Here is a 17940-nt window from a genome sequence, read left to right as displayed (position 1 = left end):
CGCTCACCTCTGTATTTATAGGGTTAAGGTAATAAGACTGACCGAGAACACCTTGGATAATCAGTTTGTAATCACCCACGTAAAATGTTCTTGAACATAACCCCTTTTTATTGCCTGATTTGTCATGAAAAGCATCAAGAGTAACGGACAACGATTGTGATGAGGAGTGTGGCTTGGTTTTGCAAACTTGGAATGTAATTGACATTTGATTATGTGTTTACAGTGTCACATAAAAATATTATGTTATTGACACATGTTTGACAGATGCTTAATCCATGCACTCGCGCCGTCAGTGGACAGTATGGAGTGACGGGATTAAATATAGAGATTTTTTATTTTTTTTCTGTTCTAAGGAGATTTTTCTGGAGCTATAACTGAGAAATAACGCAGTTTACTTAAATTATTCTGATTACATCGATTCAACGCATGATACAGATTTAAATTAAATTTATGAAGGGCGATGATAAAACATAATCGTTCTTCTCACTCTACAATTCTTCTGTCTGACTTCAGTTCACCACCACACCATCTGTGTCGCCAATTCTCCTTTTCCTCCAACCCATGTGTACGCATGGGTCAGAGTTTGCTTAGGGCTGTGCACATTCTCCCGTCAAGTTGGTGTTTTATAGATCACAACCTTGGCGTGGAAAGTCACGTACGCCAATTTCAGCCCCGTTTAGTGCGTACGCAACGGTTATAAATGAGACCCCTGAACCTCGAGGAATAGTTCTCCCTCTGAGAATTAAAATTCCTCACAACCTACCATGCCACCATACACCACTGGGAGTTAGATCTGTTTTAGTAATTTTCAATGGAAGTGAATCTGTCTCATCGGATTTTGAAAATAAAAAGCCATTGAATTTGAAGCACTGAATATTGATGCATTGAAGTAACGTGTCTGGACTTTTTGCCTCTGAAGTATAACTCTTCAAATTTTCAACAAATAATGTTCACCGTTTTTTTTTTCAATGTTCAGAAATATCATATTCGACGTTAGAAAATTAGATATGCAAAATGCAGATGCAAAACTCAATGTAAAAAAATCATTATTTTAACGTCCCCAAATCCAACATGCCAATTTCAGCTGCAAAATGAAATGTATGAGATTCATATGGAGGTAGATTTGTGTCTTTATTATGCAATCAAAAATAATAGGTTTGAGAGCAAAACTTTCCACACTGCAATCAAAAAATAGCTTTTTAGAGCAAAACTTTCCACACTGCAATCAAAAAATTGATTTGAGAGCAAAACTATCGACACTGCAATCAAAAAATGTTTTATTGCAAGATAAATTAATGTGATAAAAAAATTATTAATGGGAATCCAAAAGTTTTGTTTGCAAATCCAAAAGTTTTGTTTGCAAATCCAAAAGTTTTGTTTGCGAATCAAAAAGTTTTGTTTGCGAATCCTAAAGTTTTGCTTGCGAATCCAAAAGCTTTGCTTGCTGTTGAGCTGAATCTCGTGGGCTATGGAGGTAGATTTGTGCCTTTATTGTGCAATCAAAAATAATTGGTTTGAGAGCAAAACTTTCCACACTGCAATCAAAAAATAGGTTTGAGAGCAAAACCTTCCACACTGCAATCAAAAAATAGATTTGAGAGCAAAACTATCGACACTGCAATCAAAAAATGTTTTATTGCAGGATAAATTAATGTGATAAAAAAATTATTAATGGGAATCCAAAAGTTTTGTTTGCAAATCCAAAAGTTTTGTTTGCAAATCCCAAAGTTTTGTTTGCGAATCCAAAAGTTTTGTTTGTGAATCAAAAAGTTTTGTTTGCGAATCCTAAAGTTTTGCTTGCGAATCCAAAAGTTTTGTTTGCGAATCCAAAAGTTTTGTTTGCGAATCAAAAAGTTTTGTTTGCGAATCCTAAAGTTTTGCTTGCGAATCCAAAAGCTTTGCTTGCTGTTGAGCTGAATCTTGTGGGCGGGACCTATGCCGAAAGATGTAAGACACGTCTCTATTGGCCAGTCTCGATCGGAGTGACAGCTTGGCAACATCCACAGTTAGTAACGAGAGAGGGAGTTTTGAAGTCCATGATGAGAAAGAGCGGGAATCGGGAGATATGAAGATGACTAATTAAAATCAGGTTGTTGTCGTGCGCTTCTTCCCGAGGCAAGCCTTGCTTTCACTGGAACTATAGGCTGCTGCTGCTTCAGTTGCCACGCAGTGCGCAATACTGTCGGCTCTGCGCTCTAGTTGCACAGAGGACAGCGGGCTTCAGAATGCCACAGCATCACACCAAATTGGTTGCCTAATAAATGGCGCCCATATCTTTGCCCGAGACCAGCTGGAGAAAGCGGGCATTAAACAAAAAGGAACTATGACATAAGGTTGAAGGGAAAACACTTCCAAGCTGGAGAGCTGGTGTGGGTGTACCGCCCCCGCAGGAAGAAGGGACGGTGCCCCAAGTTGGACTGTCATTGGGAGTGGCCTTGTCACGTGGTGGAGCGGATGGGTGAAGTAATGTACCGGGTCCAGCTGCCAGGAAAGAGAAAGAAGGTTGCGCTCCACAGAGACAGGTTGGCCCCGTAAAGAGAGGACTCCCTCCCTTCCCCAAGCTCGGAGTCCCAGGCGCCCGCCTGGAGGGGCGACGGCGCAACCGCTGCACGTGGCTACACAGGGGCACACGAGCCCTATCGAAGACCCATTTCCCCTGCACATACTTCCGCAGAGACAGTGACTAACCCCCCTGTACACATCCATCCTTCTCACTTCCCACCGCAGTCACCTTTCACTGCACAGGGGCGTTGCCCCAACCACCGGGCAGAAGCGCCTGCGTCCCGCATGCGGCCGCGGAGACAGGGACGTCGGCCGGCCCGTTACAGAGACTTTTGTAGTCCCTCGTCAATGCGCGATATAAACGATATACGATATAAAAGATAAAAAATGGCCTACGATAGAGATTTTAGTTATATTGCTCTATCGCGATAATGTATGTTTGACGCGATCTATCCATGACTCGCGAAATATAAAGAGCCACGAGCTGCAACCGTCTGCAACGCATCGTCCGCGACCCGCGAATTTTAAAAAGAGCCACGAGCTGCAACCAGCTGCATCGCATCATCCGCGACACGCAAAATTTAAAGAGCCACGAGCTGCAACCGGCTGCAACGCATCGTCCGCGACCCGCGGAATTTAAAGAGCCACGAGCTGCAACCGGCTGCAACGCATCGTCCGCGACCCGTGGAATTTAAAGAGCCATGAGCTCCAACCGGCTTCAACGCATCATCGTCATCTAAGTAAATATGGCTGAAAGCGAAACGGAGGAGCTGGTGATTGCTCTCATTTCATGTTCATTTCAAAATTATATGCGTTCATTTTCCACTTATTGTTTTATGTTTTAATAGCAAGTATCTGTGCACACACTTGAAAGATTTTTCTTTATTTAAAATAGCCATGCCTAATACTGGACGTATTTCCCTAATTCACAGTATCCGTTTCTTTATTAACAAGACACCACCAATTTTTATTTCATTAAGAGAAGTATACGTCATTACACAGAAGATTTTTTTCTTTTTTAAAGTCTCTGCAGCTACAACATTATGTTGTATGATTAGTTTTGCACAATAAATGTTCTCAAAACGACATACATTTAGCAGTTTAGCTTTCCTTAGAGTCTATGTAACCTGTTCTGAAATGGTTCTATTATGATTTATATATCGTGATATATATCGTTATCGCAATAGGTTGCATGTATATCGCAATATGGATTTTAGGCCATATCGCCCATCCCTACGAGGGACTACACAAAGTCCACAAAGGCGGGAGCTGTGTAATGAGCTGGGTTAATGTGGTTCTGTTATTATGCATTCAGCAGCTATGCAAATGTTCACATGTGTTGGGTTATGCACTAATGTTATTAGGGGACAACGTGAGGGAGGGTCCGGAAGCAACGTGTGGTTGGGGTTAAACTGTGTTACGGCTAAATGTACGGCGTGGTCACGACCAACACTGAACGGAGATAAACGTTGGATTTGCTAGATAAAGAGTGGGAACGCAAGCCAGACATCGGCTGTTTATTCAACGATGCACCACCGTGGGGTGAACGTCACAATATGTATTTGCGTCAATAACAACTGGTGTAAAAACGCCATAATTATCTCAAGCGACTGTTCTGAGGATATTGAATTTCTAACTAAAATGCCGCTCATTCTACATTCCAAGGGATTTGCAGCCATCAACATCACAGCTGTGTTCATTCCTACCAGCGCGAACACTAAGGACGCACTGTCAGGAATCACAGATCATTTACATGTTTTTTCATTATTTGATATTGTGTTATTTAAACCTCATACCATAATATTTTTATACGATAACATAACGATTTATGCCAGGGAAGACACCCGCAGTGCTTTTGGTGTCATTTGACGTCATTTCGAATGACGCCAAACACGTCAAATTAAGCGTTTTTTACGCGTAATTTGGCATCATTTCGGGAGAAGGTTCTATTCCCGTTCTATTCCCGATTATAGCCGATTAGCCCATAGCAACACCTTGTAACCGATTTTACCCCGATAGACCCAAAATTAACAAACATGTTTGTTCTATTTCATGTAGGCTACGCCGTCTAGGCTTCGCCTTATGGGCTTGTCCCGTGCGCGCGTCTGCGCGCGCTGAAAATTCAAACTATGCACCTATCAGCGTGGGCACCGCCCACATTTCCCACGGTATCGTGTCTATATAACGCGGTGTATACCGTCGCTCATCCTCCCTTTTCTTTCAGCACTTGTGCTTATCAGCGAGAAATTGAGAACTACAATTAAGAAGATGAGAACTTCAACACGGATCTCCCAAGCCGGTGGCAGCGGCTCGGGCGAGGCCGCGGACAAACGGCCCTTTTCAGGGCCACCTGAGAGCGCTCCTAGAGCTAGGTCCTTTTCAGGACTCCTATGCGCCTCCTGTCCCGCCTCCCTGGCACCGGGTGACGGGCACTTGGCGTGCTTTTGGTGCCTCGGCGCCGACCACGCCGCGGCTGCTATGGCGGCCCCCGTCTCCTGTGTCGCCTGCCGGGAGCTGCCTGAAGAGGGGATCCTCTCCAGGCATCTCTTCTTTTCCCCTGCGGTGGAAATGGCTGACGCCATCGACCTGTTCGGACCTGACGTCGACGATGGCATCATCGACGCCTCCCTGGACGACGTCTTCGGCGACTCGGCGTCCGGTTTTTCCCGCTCTCGGGTTACAACCGCCACCGTCATACAACACGAGGGTCCGCGCCGGATGACCGATCTCTTCCGGGAGATCATGGGTGAGGCGGCGGCCATCAAAGGGATTCCCATGCCGGTCCCGCCTCTCGCCCCCGTATCTGACGATATGCAGGGCGAGTGCTTTCGCACCCCATCTTTTTCCCGGCGGGTTACCCAGTGCCCCTTGTTCCCGCCTTTGCAGCACTTGTTTATTGCTGCCGGTGAGGACCCTTCGACCCTGAAGGCTCCGGTAAGATCCTACACGGATTTCACCAACGTGGAGGGGTGGGCCAATACTCAGGCGAGGGGGATCCCTCGCCTGGAGCCTCCCCTGGCAGCGCTTCTCTGTCCGGGCGCCGGGCTCCTTAACGAAAAGCCGCTGCCCCCCGACCGCCTCCAGAAGCAGATTGTCGGCCTAACGGACAGGGTGTTCGTTTGTGCCTCTCAATCCGCGGCGGCGGTCAACAACATCGCCCTGCTCTCCTCTGCCATGGTCTCCTTGTCGGCTGGCAGGGAGGCCTACGGCCCGGAGGAAGCCGCGAGATGGCTGGCGGTTTCCCGCTTTTCCAGCGCCATCCTCCAGCTATGCCAGCCGATAGCCGTTTCGGCCGGCCAGCATATGGCGTGGGCTACCATGATTCAAAGGGTCATATGGCTCTCCCACACTGCGGTGCCGGAACGAGAGCGGGCCAGCCTCGTCCAGGGTCCACTAGCGCCGGATGGCCTATTTGGTCCCAGGTTCTCCGAGGTGCTCGCGCACCAGCAGTCAGTCCGTGAGAATCGTTCCCGGTTCGGGACGATTCTCATGGGCTCCTCCCGCCAGCAGGCTGAGAGGAAGTGCGGTCTAGGCCGGTCCCAGCGTTCCATGGGACCGCCTCCGACTCCAGCCCCGGTGCAGCAGCCGCAGCCGCCGCGCACGGGGAGAGCAGCAGCGCCACGGACCGGGAAGTTCCGGACGCTTGCTCCTACTTTTTCTTTCCCTATTAAAGAAAAGAGTAAAGACCGTTCGGCCGAACGGCAGTACATGGTACCTAAAGAGCGATATTCCCCAGGCCACCTGCGTCCTACGCTTGTGGTGCGCTCCTCCATGTTGCCTATTTCCCCCTCTCAGCCCGGTGGCTGTAGGGTGACGGTCGGACGGCGTGTTCACATGGCCTCTGGTTCACCTGCTTCTAAGAAGCGGCGTCCCTTGGAGCCTCATGGACGGATCAGAGACTCGTTGCACGAGCCCGTGGATACGGCCGCTTGTACCGGTCTCCTGGTTCCCCACATTATAGGTGAGGAGATGGGTCCGCGCGCTGTGGCTACAGCCTGCGGACAGCGCATGCGCACAGGTGCTGCGGCCGGACGGCTCGCTCCCTGTTCAGCGGGCACGAGCGCGACGTCTAGACAGCTCGTTGTTTTTACAGCTGCTAGTTCTGGTACGTCTCCTACGCTCGCTGAGCCTCCTCCCTTTCGTGGGAAGCCCCCCTTGGTTCACACGCAGTGTGGAGGCGGTAGGGGCAGAGGAATACGGGTTATTCCTGGACGGTCTTCCTCAGCTGTCGGCTCGCCCTCTCTCCAACCGCTATGTGTGTTGGCAAGAGCGGTGCGTTCTGCCATCGTGGTTGGACACCACGTTGAGATGGGGCCATCCCATACAGTTCAAGCGTCGTCCCCCACCCTTTATGGGGTTGGTGGAGACCACGCTACGGGACCCGGCTGCGAGCACGGCTCTGGCAGCAGAGGTGGCACGTCTCTTGGTAAAGGGGGCCATCACTGTCGTTCCCCCCCACGAGTCTCACCTAGGTTTTTATTCCCGCTACTTCCTGGTTTCCAAGAAGTCAGGGGAAATGAGACCTATTCTGGATCTTCGCGTGTTCAACAGATTCGTTGCCACGAGGAAGTTCAGAATGCTCACGGTCGGAGCATTGTTCCGGTGTGTGAGAGAGGGCGATTGGTTCACATCCCTGGATCTCAAGGATGCTTACTTCCACGTCCCTGTTCGGCAGGCGCAGTTTCTCCGCTTTGCCTTTATGGGGATGGCGTACGAGTACCAGTGTCTGCCGTTCGGCTATTCCCTGGCTCCGCGCACCTTCTCGAAGTGTGTGGAGACGGCGTTGGAACCGCTCAGACGTCAGGGAAAGAGGATTCTCTTCTACCTAGACGATCTGCTTATTCTGAGCAACTCAGAAGAGACCGCGAGAAGGGACACCATGTTGGTGATAAACCATCTCTCCTTCCTGGGTTTTGCCATCAACTGGGAGAAGAGCTCCCCGCTCCCCAGCCGGCAGACAGTCTACTTGGGGCTTTGCCTAGACTCAGCCACCATGATTGCGATGCTTTCCTCGGCGAGACGCCATCCTGTCGGCGCTCTCCCGTTTTCACGTTCGCAGAAACGTGACCGCACTGTCCACCATGCGCCTGTTGGGGCTGATGGCAGCTGCCCACCCCGTGGTCCCCCTGGGTCTGCTTTTTATGCGCAGACTCCAGCGGTGGTTTGCTCGCCAACGGTTGGACCCCAGGCGACACAAGCTCAGGGTGCTCCTCGTCCCCCGTTCGGTGTCGCCAGATCTGGAATATTGGAAAGGACCCTCCGCCCTTCTGGGTGTTCCCCTGGGCAGGGTGGCGTCCTACGTAGTGGTCTTCACGGACGCCTCGTTGACGGGTTGGGGAGGAACGTGCCTCTCTCACTCGGTCGGAGACGAGTGGCGCACGCCCCCTACAGCACACATAAATGTGTTGGAGCTCGACGCTGTGAGGAAAGTGCTGTTGCATTTCTTTCACCTGGTGCGCGGCCGCCACGTTCTGATCAGGACAGACAGCGTGTCGGCGGCGGCGTACATCAACAGACAGGGGGGAGTCCGCTCCCCTGCTCTCCACCGAAAGGCGGTCGAGCTCTGGCTTTGGGCTCATCAGTATCTCCGCAGTCTGAGAGCTATTGCATATTCTCGAAGAAAGTTGTCCAATCCCGGGTTGCTTTAAACTCACTTCATTTATTATAAAGTCGTCGGCATGTTTCGGCATGGTAAGTGAAGCTATACGGAGGGAATTGTAGCTAAAGAGTGGAACACGTGTGAGAGATAATAACTCTGGCTACTATGGGCCACGGGCAAAGGCCCGTGACCCTTCGCGGGTGTCGCTGAAAATCTCTCTGGTCTCTTCACACTGGGTGCACAGGTAAGAGACCGTTAAGTGGGCGTGGCCTAGTGGGCGTGGCCGGGGTGCCGTACTGGCTTCGGCTTCTTCGTATATATAAAAGCGCTGCTATCTGTGGCTGGAGCAGCCTCCAATAAGGTCTTGCTCCCCTTGTGGCTATGTATGGTATTTACGGCTAATATGTTTGGTCCTGCATCATTGGGTCTATGTGTGGGTAGCTTAGATTCTTAAAATACGTAACAATCCCTCCTTGGTCATCTTAGATGACCATACAATAATATTTTAAATCATAAACACCATTTACCACACCGAAAACATAGTCAAATTAGGATCAATCATCAACACCATCAACTGTGTGGAAAACTCTTGAATAGAGGAAAAAACCACAATGCGCTCATAATACTGAGACGTCATTCACCTTGTGGGTCTCATTGGGAATACAGGTCATTATTTAACAATACAACAATGAACATAAATCTTGTTATCATACAATCGCATGGCCAAACAGCACACAAACAAAACCATCCATAGAAATCCTGAGCTAATACTTTTGGTCATGTGCTACAAGGTCATACAATTTTCATCATGTGCAAAAGTAAAGTAAAAATTGGTAGTCATAATACAATTAAAAAAATTCAAGATTATTGATAGCCTAGCATGGATTCGGGTGGTTCATGTGATCTTCGTGCATTGGTTCGCTGTTGCATGTGGGTGGTTTTGGGCGTTGTTATTATCGTAGCCATTGTTTCTTCTGACGTCGTCGGGCCTGTAATTCATGAACCCAAGACTCGTCCCTCCTTGTCAAGGGCTCAACTCAGAGAGGTTACTCCTACATCATGGGAGCCTCCAAACAGGTTCTCCGTCGTCGTCGTGTCAGTAACAGGTGGCCTGTAAAACAACCGTCTCAAGGAAGATCAACAGTACCATTATCAATGCAGCGATTCAGAAATAACGGGTTGCACTGGCAACCAAGCAACACTACACAATAACAAACATAGTCTGGTATGGTTGTTTTAAAATGTGTTATTCAAGTAAATCCGGGATATTGATTATCTTAAATACAGTTGATTCTACTAGAATAGTATAGGTGTGACTATTCTAGATATTACAGCTGGATAGGGTCGGGCCCCTCAGGTAATGTAAGCCTGATCTGAGGGATTGTAATTGTTCTACAGTATCTACTTTGATTTAATTTCACACTACATCCCTCCTTGCGCATTGCTTCAGCCATGCGCATTGAAAGATGTAAAAGGGAAATAACAATGTTAAAATTTGCATGTGCAACATCACTTCTGTGTTAACCGTATCTCATACTAACAGTTACCTTCATCATACTACCCGATTGTCCTACACTAACTATGTATATTGGATGACCTAATCTTCATTTATTCTACCTATTGCTCGCATTTGATGTTGTCCACACTTTGATTCACTCCTATGTACATCGCATACCACATCAAACGTGAATACGCCTTATTAAATCGCCACTTTCTGCATACCACATCAAACGTGAATATGTCTTAGCAAAGTGACTTATTTTATAGCTATACATGTCCCGGACACGTTCATTACTATTTCCAAAACAGTTTTTTTAGCTACGCAGGTCCCAGACCTAACTATACCATTACATGAACAGTATTTATTATTATAATTATCTAGTTTTTTGTTGGTCAACATCAAATCGATACATTAATTAAACCTTCTGACTTACCGACCTACCCGATTTCTCCCTGTGTGAGCCCGCGAATGACAACTCTCCCGGGGCCTCCCCATGAGCCCCACCGTTACCACCTCAGAACACTGCAGGAACGATTAGTCGATTAACGTGTGGCCCGGAGGCTCCCAGGAAGTGCCACAATCCTACGTCTTGACACCTGGTGAACCTTCAGCTAGGTCAATCAAAACCGTCTAAACTAGTTAGAATAAAGAGTCATTCAAACTTACAACAATTATGCACATCTGGGTATTAAATATATGGTGATATTCTACAAACTAAACAAAAACTGAACCTAAAAGAAAAATTCAGAAGTTATCGGTTGAAACAAATGTTATTGTAATTGAACTACAGCAGTTGAGCTAACTCCCGCCTTGTGCACCGGTTAAAACCATGAATGCCGGGCATCCATCACTGCTTGGGTTGCAAAGGCCTGAAGAGGAAGAACAAATTTAGTACAAATGTGAACATTTACAGATCGTTTAAACTATTAATGTTGGTGAATCAAAAAACATTGATTACAATCTACACAAATATTTGCGTGTTTTGCCGATATCAACTAGGGAGTGGCTCTCTGCATTTCAGCATCCAGACACACAGACCCTCAAATATACAAACACTTAACTAAATTTACATGTTGGTTTCAACACATGGCTAGGTGTGAGGGTGGGAGGGGGCAAGGGGAAGCAAGAACAATAAGACAAGAACCTCAACCCAACCAACAACAGCGAGGCCACTTGCCTCTCTATTGTTAGTTAAATCGAAGCCCCCGTCCCACCGCTCCCGATCTTCTCTAAGCAATATGAATAAGGAAGGGTAGGGGGAGAGAATGTTTGCAGGGACAAAGGGTGGGGAGGGGGGGATCTGACGACTGGACCTGTGGACAGGGGGATGGGGGGGGGGGGGTCTGACTACCGGACCTGGAAGACTGGGGCAAGGGGAGTGGGGGGGTTTCATGATAGGATCTTCTGGGGAGGGGGGGGTGGAGGGGGAGGGAGAGAGAGAGGGGGGGGGTGGAGAGGGAGAGAGAAGGGGGGGGGGGGGGGGGGAAGAGGAGAGAGGGAGAGAGAGAGAGGGGGGGGGAGAGAGGGAGAGAATGTAACACTGTAGTTGGGCTCCCCGCTGCTCTTGGTCTCTGCAAGACCCAAGATGGCGGACGTCTGGACAAAGGAAACCCACGTCACGAAGACGTGCCGTCTCTTTAACACCACGTGGTTACACTCTACGGCTGCGTTCTATACTAATCAAAATTGCACATTAGACTTAACTGAACCGGGAGGAATCAATCCAATTTGGCCAAGCCTCCGTTTTAATATGCAACTAAGCTAGATTAACGTTAAAAACCTGACCTTTCCTCCCCCCACCGTAAAGAGTTTGGAAGTTTATGGTCGGTAATAAATAAACCTTATAGTGGCCCGGCTTAACTTCGGCGCTTTCACTATTTACCTTAAAAACACAGGTACAGACACAGAGACAGAGACAGACAGAGACAGAGACAGAGACAGAGACAGAGACAGACAGAGAGACATAACACACCGGGGGTCCCTTTGTGCAGGCTACCATTGCCTTATCAAACAGCCAGGAGAGCCCAGGTAAACAGGGGGGGTGGGGAGAGGGGGGGTAGAAGAGGGAGAGAGAGAGAGAGAGAGAGAGAGAGAGAGAGAGGGTGGGGGGGGGGGGGGGTGGGGACTTCACGTGTGTAGGGGGTCAGGGGGGCTTTTAACAATTCATCGTCTTTAATAACAAAATACCAACAGACTTGAATGTAAAATGTTTTGTTAAGTCGAGGTCTAAGCCTCTGGAGCAGCATGACCGGACGGTGGCTAAAACAAACTTACACCTGAATGTTCTTATAACCAATCCTATTTCAGATTAAATCTTTAAGACAAAGAGTTCTACTTACCTCAGACGTGCGGGCCTGTTGAAGTTGTTTTAGTGTCGCGGCCGCCGGGATTTCTCGGGACTTCCTTCCAAACGTCGGGGTCACCATCTATTGCATATTCTCGAAGAAAGTTGTCCAATCCCGGGTTGCTTTAAACTCACTTCATTTATTATAAAGTCGTCGGCATGTTTCGGCATGGTAAGTGAAGCTATACGGAGGGAATTGTAGCTAAAGAGTGGAACACGTGTGAGAGATAATAACTCTGGCTACTATGGGCCACGGGCAAAGGCCCGTGACCCTTCGCGGGTGTCGCTGAAAATCTCTCTGGTCTCTTCACACTGGGTGCACAGGTAAGAGACCGTTAAGTGGGCGTGGCCTAGTGGGCGTGGCCGGGGTGCCGTACTGGCTTCGGCTTCTTCGTATATATAAAAGCGCTGCTATCTGTGGCTGGAGCAGCCTCCAATAAGGTCTTGCTCCCCTTGTGGCTATGTATGGTATTTACGGCTAATATGTTTTTGGGTCCATTGGGTCTATGTGTGGGTAGCTTAGATTCTTAAAATACGTAACAGAGCCCTGCATATCGCGGGCGCCCAGAACTTTGGGGCGGACCTCATGTCTCGAGGCGGTCCCCGCCGAGACGAGTGGCGGTTACATCCCGACATTGTCAGACTGATCTGGCAGAGGTTCGGGACAGCGCAGGTGGACCTCTTCGCGTCCCGGGAGAACACGCACTGCAGGTGGTGGTTCTCCCTCAGCCCTCGGGATCTTCCCCCGTTGGGGGTAGATGCGTTGGCACACACACCTTGGCCGCGGGCTCTCTTGTATGCGTTTTCCCCCGCTCCAGCTGATCCTTCCTCTTCTGGAACGGGTCAGACAGGAGAGACTGTCCCTGATATTAGTGGCCCCGGAGAACCGTTCAGCTCTGTGGTTTCCAGAGCTGGCCGCGCTCTCGTGGTCGGCGCCTTGGCCAGTACCATTCAGGCCGGATGCGCTTTCACAGGCCCATGGGACGGTGCACCACCCGCCCGATGTCTCGGGACGGCTGTTGGTTTGGCTCCTGAGAGGTTGATCCTGCAGGGCAAAGGTTTGCCTGAGACGGTTATCAACACTATTCAGAGTGCTCGTGCGCCTTCTACTTCTTCCCTCTATGCGGCGAAGTGGTGCGCCTTCTCTAATTGGTGTGAGACGAACCACGCTGTCCCATCTCAATGCGAGGTGGGAAGCGTGCTTTCGTTTCTGCAAAACTTATTGGAAAAAGGTTTGGCCTTCTCCACTATCAAGGTCTATGCGGCAGCCGTTTCGGCTGGCCATGCAGGCTGTGATGGTGGACCGATCTTCAGCCATCCACTGGTCAAGAGATTCTTGCGTGGGGCTAGACGGGTTAGGCCTGTTTCACGCGTGCTTACACCACGCTGGGATCTCCCCACCGTGTTGCGCGGATTGTCCAGGGATCCTTTCGAGCCTCTCTCTCAGGCCCCTTTGGATGCCCTGTCATTTAAGACGGCGCTCTTGTTGGCCTTGGTTTCTGCCAAGCGGGCCGGTGAGCTAACCGCTCTGTCTGTCAGCCCGAGTTGCTTGTTGCTAAACGAGGACAGCTCCTTCGCGTTCCTCCCGAAGAACATTAATAGTTATTTTCGGTCGAGGGATATTGTGCTTAAGGCTTTTCACCCCCCGCCTCATTCTAGTGAGGCGGAGGCGGAGTTGCATCTCCTGTGCCCGGTTCGGGCGTTGGCTATGTACGTGAATCGCTCGGCAGCGTTCCGCTCCACACAACAGTTGTTTGTGTGTTATAGCGACGCTAGCAGGGGCCGCGCTCTCTCTAAGCAGCGGTTTTCTCGCTGGGTATGTGAGGGTGTTTGCCTAGCCTACTCTCGGCAGGGCTTGGCGCCACCGTTGGGCGTTAAAGCTCACTCCACACGGAGCGTGGCCGCTTCAACGGCTCTACTCAAGGGCGTTTCGGTGGAAGACATCTGCGCGGCTGCGTCTTGGTCTTCCCCCGGCCCCTTTGTCCGTTTTTACATGTTAGACATGTCCAGGGGCTCACTCGGCAACTCTGTGCTAGAGTCCGGGACCCCTTTTACGGCTTAAGAATATAGACATGTTCTTTAAAGCGTCGTGGTTGGATTTCCTCTCGCCGGCTGGCGAGTTGGACTTGATTACCAGTCTTACTCTCCCACCTTTTTCAAATGAAAAACAGGCTAGGGGGTTTTCTATTGGCTCGCCAATTGTCTGGTGGTTTTGTTTACCAGTATGGCACTCCCGCCGTTTTCTTCAAATAAGAAACGGCCGAGAGAGTCCCATTATTGGAGAGCCGAATTCCGTAGCTCCGCCCCCGGTGGTAGCGGACCTAATGGAAACCTAGTTGCTCTGGTTTTTCTTTTCCTTTCATGGGTTCCATGAAGCACGGAATAGAGCCGGAGTCTTTACAGACTCACTTTTTTCTCCCTTGATCATTGCCTTGCTTGATCTAGGAGGAATTAGTTTTTTATAAAGCTGTTGTGTTTTACACTTCCTTGGCTTTTTGAGTCTTAATGTGTTCTGGTGACTTAGGTCTTTTTGACTGGGGTCCAGCAGGAGTACATTGATCGGGCTCCACTCGCAGCTTCACCTTAGCCCATAAGGCGAAGCCTAGACGGCGTAGCCTACATGAAATAGAACGATAGTTATGTTATTATAACTCTAGTTCTATGATTGTTGGCGTAGCCGTCTAGTTTCCCACCTGCTGTACCCTCCAATTGCTGAAAGAAAAGCTTGGAGGATGAGCGACGGTATACACCGCGTTATATAGACACGATACCGTGGGAAATGTGGGCGGTGCCCACGCTGATAGGTGCATAGTTTGAATTTTCAGGCGAAGCCTAGACGGCTACGCCTACAATCATAGAACTAGAGTTATAATAACATAACTATCGTTCTTTGCCGATGTTGTCCGATGTTACCCGATCATTGAGCTTTTCTTCCCGTTGTCTAACGATGTTCCCGGGAAGAGTAACAGTGTTTCCCGATGCAACCACGCTATTTCCCGATGTTATAACGATAGCTGCTGATTTAGCCATCGGGGCCCACTATCGGGTAGGTGTAAACAGGGCATGAAGACCTAAACTTTATGTTATTGTGCGTATGTTGTGTAAGTCTTGTATGGATCATGATATTTGTAGGCGTAATTATTTTGTTTTTCAATAACGTGAGGTTTTCTGTCCTTTTTCAGGACTAAATTTGGAGTGTTGTAATGCATGTTATCTCTCTAATAATAAGGTGTTATATATGTTCTGTCTTTAAATAAATTACACATGTCTGGCTGATGCTTGGTTTCCAGGTCCAGCTGTGAAGATTAATATGCCAACTCTGTTAATTAAAAATACAATTAAAAATAAAGTGTGTTTCATAATACTAATTTTACACGAATTTGGATAATGAACCAGGTAAACATCTACACAAGAAATAGCTGCATGAGTTGTTAACAAAATATATCCCTGTTTTCTATTTCAAACAAGTTGATCGGTAAGTTAGTCAGTAGGCCAAACTGATCAATGAATAATAAAGTAAATAAAATGTTCCAGAGGGCTTGGCATTTATCTCCCGCTCTATTTCTCAGCTGATTTTCATGAGTTAAATAATCTATTTTGAAAGATGTGTTTGGTTTAGAGCTCCCCCTTTAGAGGATTCAAGTAATAACACCTCACGGTGAAGGGTTTTTTGTTCATCCTTCACAACAGTTTGTAACACTGTGACTGTCTGGCACAGTAATACACAGCTGAGTCTCCAGGCTGCATGTTCTGCCCTTGCAAAGTTACTGTTTTATTGGCCTCGACAAGGGAAATACTGAATTTACTACTTAGGGAGTCTTTCGCTCCTTTCCAACCAGTACTAATCCCTCCAATCCATTCCAGTCCCTTTCCATCAGGTTGTCTTATCCAATGTGTGCTGTAGCTACTAACAGAATAAGAGACCTGACAGCGGATGGTCAGAGGTTGACCAGGTCGGACAGTCAGAGACTCGGGCTGAGTAAGCTGTTCACAGTTCACACCTGTAGAGAATAGAAGCTTTGCGTCATGAATGAGATACTTAATCTATCAATACGTTTTCTTATGGATTGGATATTTTCTCAAGACGCCTCACCTGAGCCAGCAGCCAGGAGCAGCAGCAGTACAGCTACAGAGAACATGGTTTGTGTTGAAGCTGAACTGGAGGAAGATGCCCTGTTCTACAGCTGACACCTTATAAGGCTCAGCAAGAGGAGAATGACCCACAGTCCTTTTTGCATAATTCAAAGAGGCTTCAAATGTTGGTTGAGATGCTACATGACCGGGGGGCAGGATAGGTTCATTAACACGTTTTTGAATTATTTGATAGCGCGTTATTTAAACCATTTTTTTATATTGACATATTTTTAAGTGTTATTAAGATTTACAATCATACATATCATTATTAATATTTGCGTGTATTAAAAAAATAACATTGATATAATTAAAAATGTTACGTGAGAATGAAGTCTGTTTTAAGATGTAAACTTTGTGTTAGTGTGCAAAGTCTTGTATGGATCATGATATATGTAGGGCTAACTTTTTATTTTTAATAGTGTGAGGTTTTCTGTCGTTTTACACCATTTTATTTTCAGGTATAAATTTTTAGTCTTGTAATGCATGTTATTTGTCTGATAATAAGGTGTTATATCTGTTCTGCCTGGACTATGTGCTTAGAAAAGCCCTCGACGATAACCTGGAACTTGGCTTTACACTCACCGAACGAAGAAGTAGGCGACATCCAGCTCAAAAGATCACAGACGCTGACTATGCCGATGATATTGCAATACTCACAGATTACCTTGGAAATGCAACATCACTCCTTCATGGCATTGAAAAGCTAGCTAAAGAAATCGGACTCCGTCAAATGATGCCGTCAAAACAGAATTCATATGCCTGAATCAAGATGCATCGGCAGGTATGAGCTGTCTGAGTGGCGAAAAGATCAAACGGGTGGACGATTTTAAGTACCTGGGCAGTTACATCGCCTCGACCAAACGTGATGTCGACATCAGACTCGGAAAAGCATGGGGAGCACTCAAAGGAATGGATAAAATCTGGAAATCGAACCTCCCAGACAAACTCAAGAGAAACTTCTTCAGGGCAACAGTGGAATCCGTCCTCACATATGGCTCTACCACCTGGACCCTAACATCTAAACTGGAGAAGAAGATAGATGGGGCCTACACCCGTATGCTCCGTGCAGCTCTAAACAGATCATGGCGTGACCATCCGACGAACAAGGAACTCTATGCCAACATTCCACCCATCAGCCAATCCATCAGACTACAGAGACTTCGCTTCGCCAGACATTGCTGGCGGAATAAGGAAGAACTGGCGGGAAAAGTGCTGCTCTGGTCGCCCTCCCATGGAAGAAGATCACAAGGCCGCCCCAAGAGAACCTACCCTGAACAACTGGCAGATGACATTGGGTGCCACGCCGAAGAACTCCCCGCCCTAATGAGCGATAAGACGGAGTGGAAGAGGAGAGTGTCGATGCTTAGCCGAGCTAGCTCGACAAAATGAATGAATATCTGTTCTGTCTTGAATTAAAATGACATATGTCTGGTTGATGCTTTGTTTCCAGGTCCAGCAGTGAAGATTCATATGCCAACTCTGTTAATTAAAACTACAATTTAAAAATATGCCGAGCTCCAGCGAGCTCGGCATTCATCTCTCCCTCTATTTATCAGCTGATGTTCATGAGTTAAATAATCTAATTTGAATTATGTTTTTGGTTTAGAGCGCCCCCTCTGGAGGATTCAAGTAATAACACCTCACGAGTGAAGGTTTTTGTTCATCCTTTACAACAGTTTGTAATGCTGTGTCTCTCTGGCACAGTAATACACAGCTGAGTCTCCAGGCTGCATGTTTTGGCTTTGCAAAGTTACTGTGTTACTGGAGCCGTCAACGGCAAGACTGAATTTACTACTGAGGGATTCTTTCACTCTTTTGTCCCCGGTATAAATCCATCCAATCCATTCCAGTGCTTGTCCT

The sequence above is a fragment of the Gadus macrocephalus genome, chromosome 2, assembly GCF_031168955.1.
Source record: "Gadus macrocephalus chromosome 2, ASM3116895v1".
NCBI lineage: Eukaryota > Metazoa > Chordata > Actinopteri > Gadiformes > Gadidae > Gadus > Gadus macrocephalus.
The sequence above is the reverse complement of the archived record's forward strand: the minus strand, read 5'-3'. Positions refer to the sequence as shown.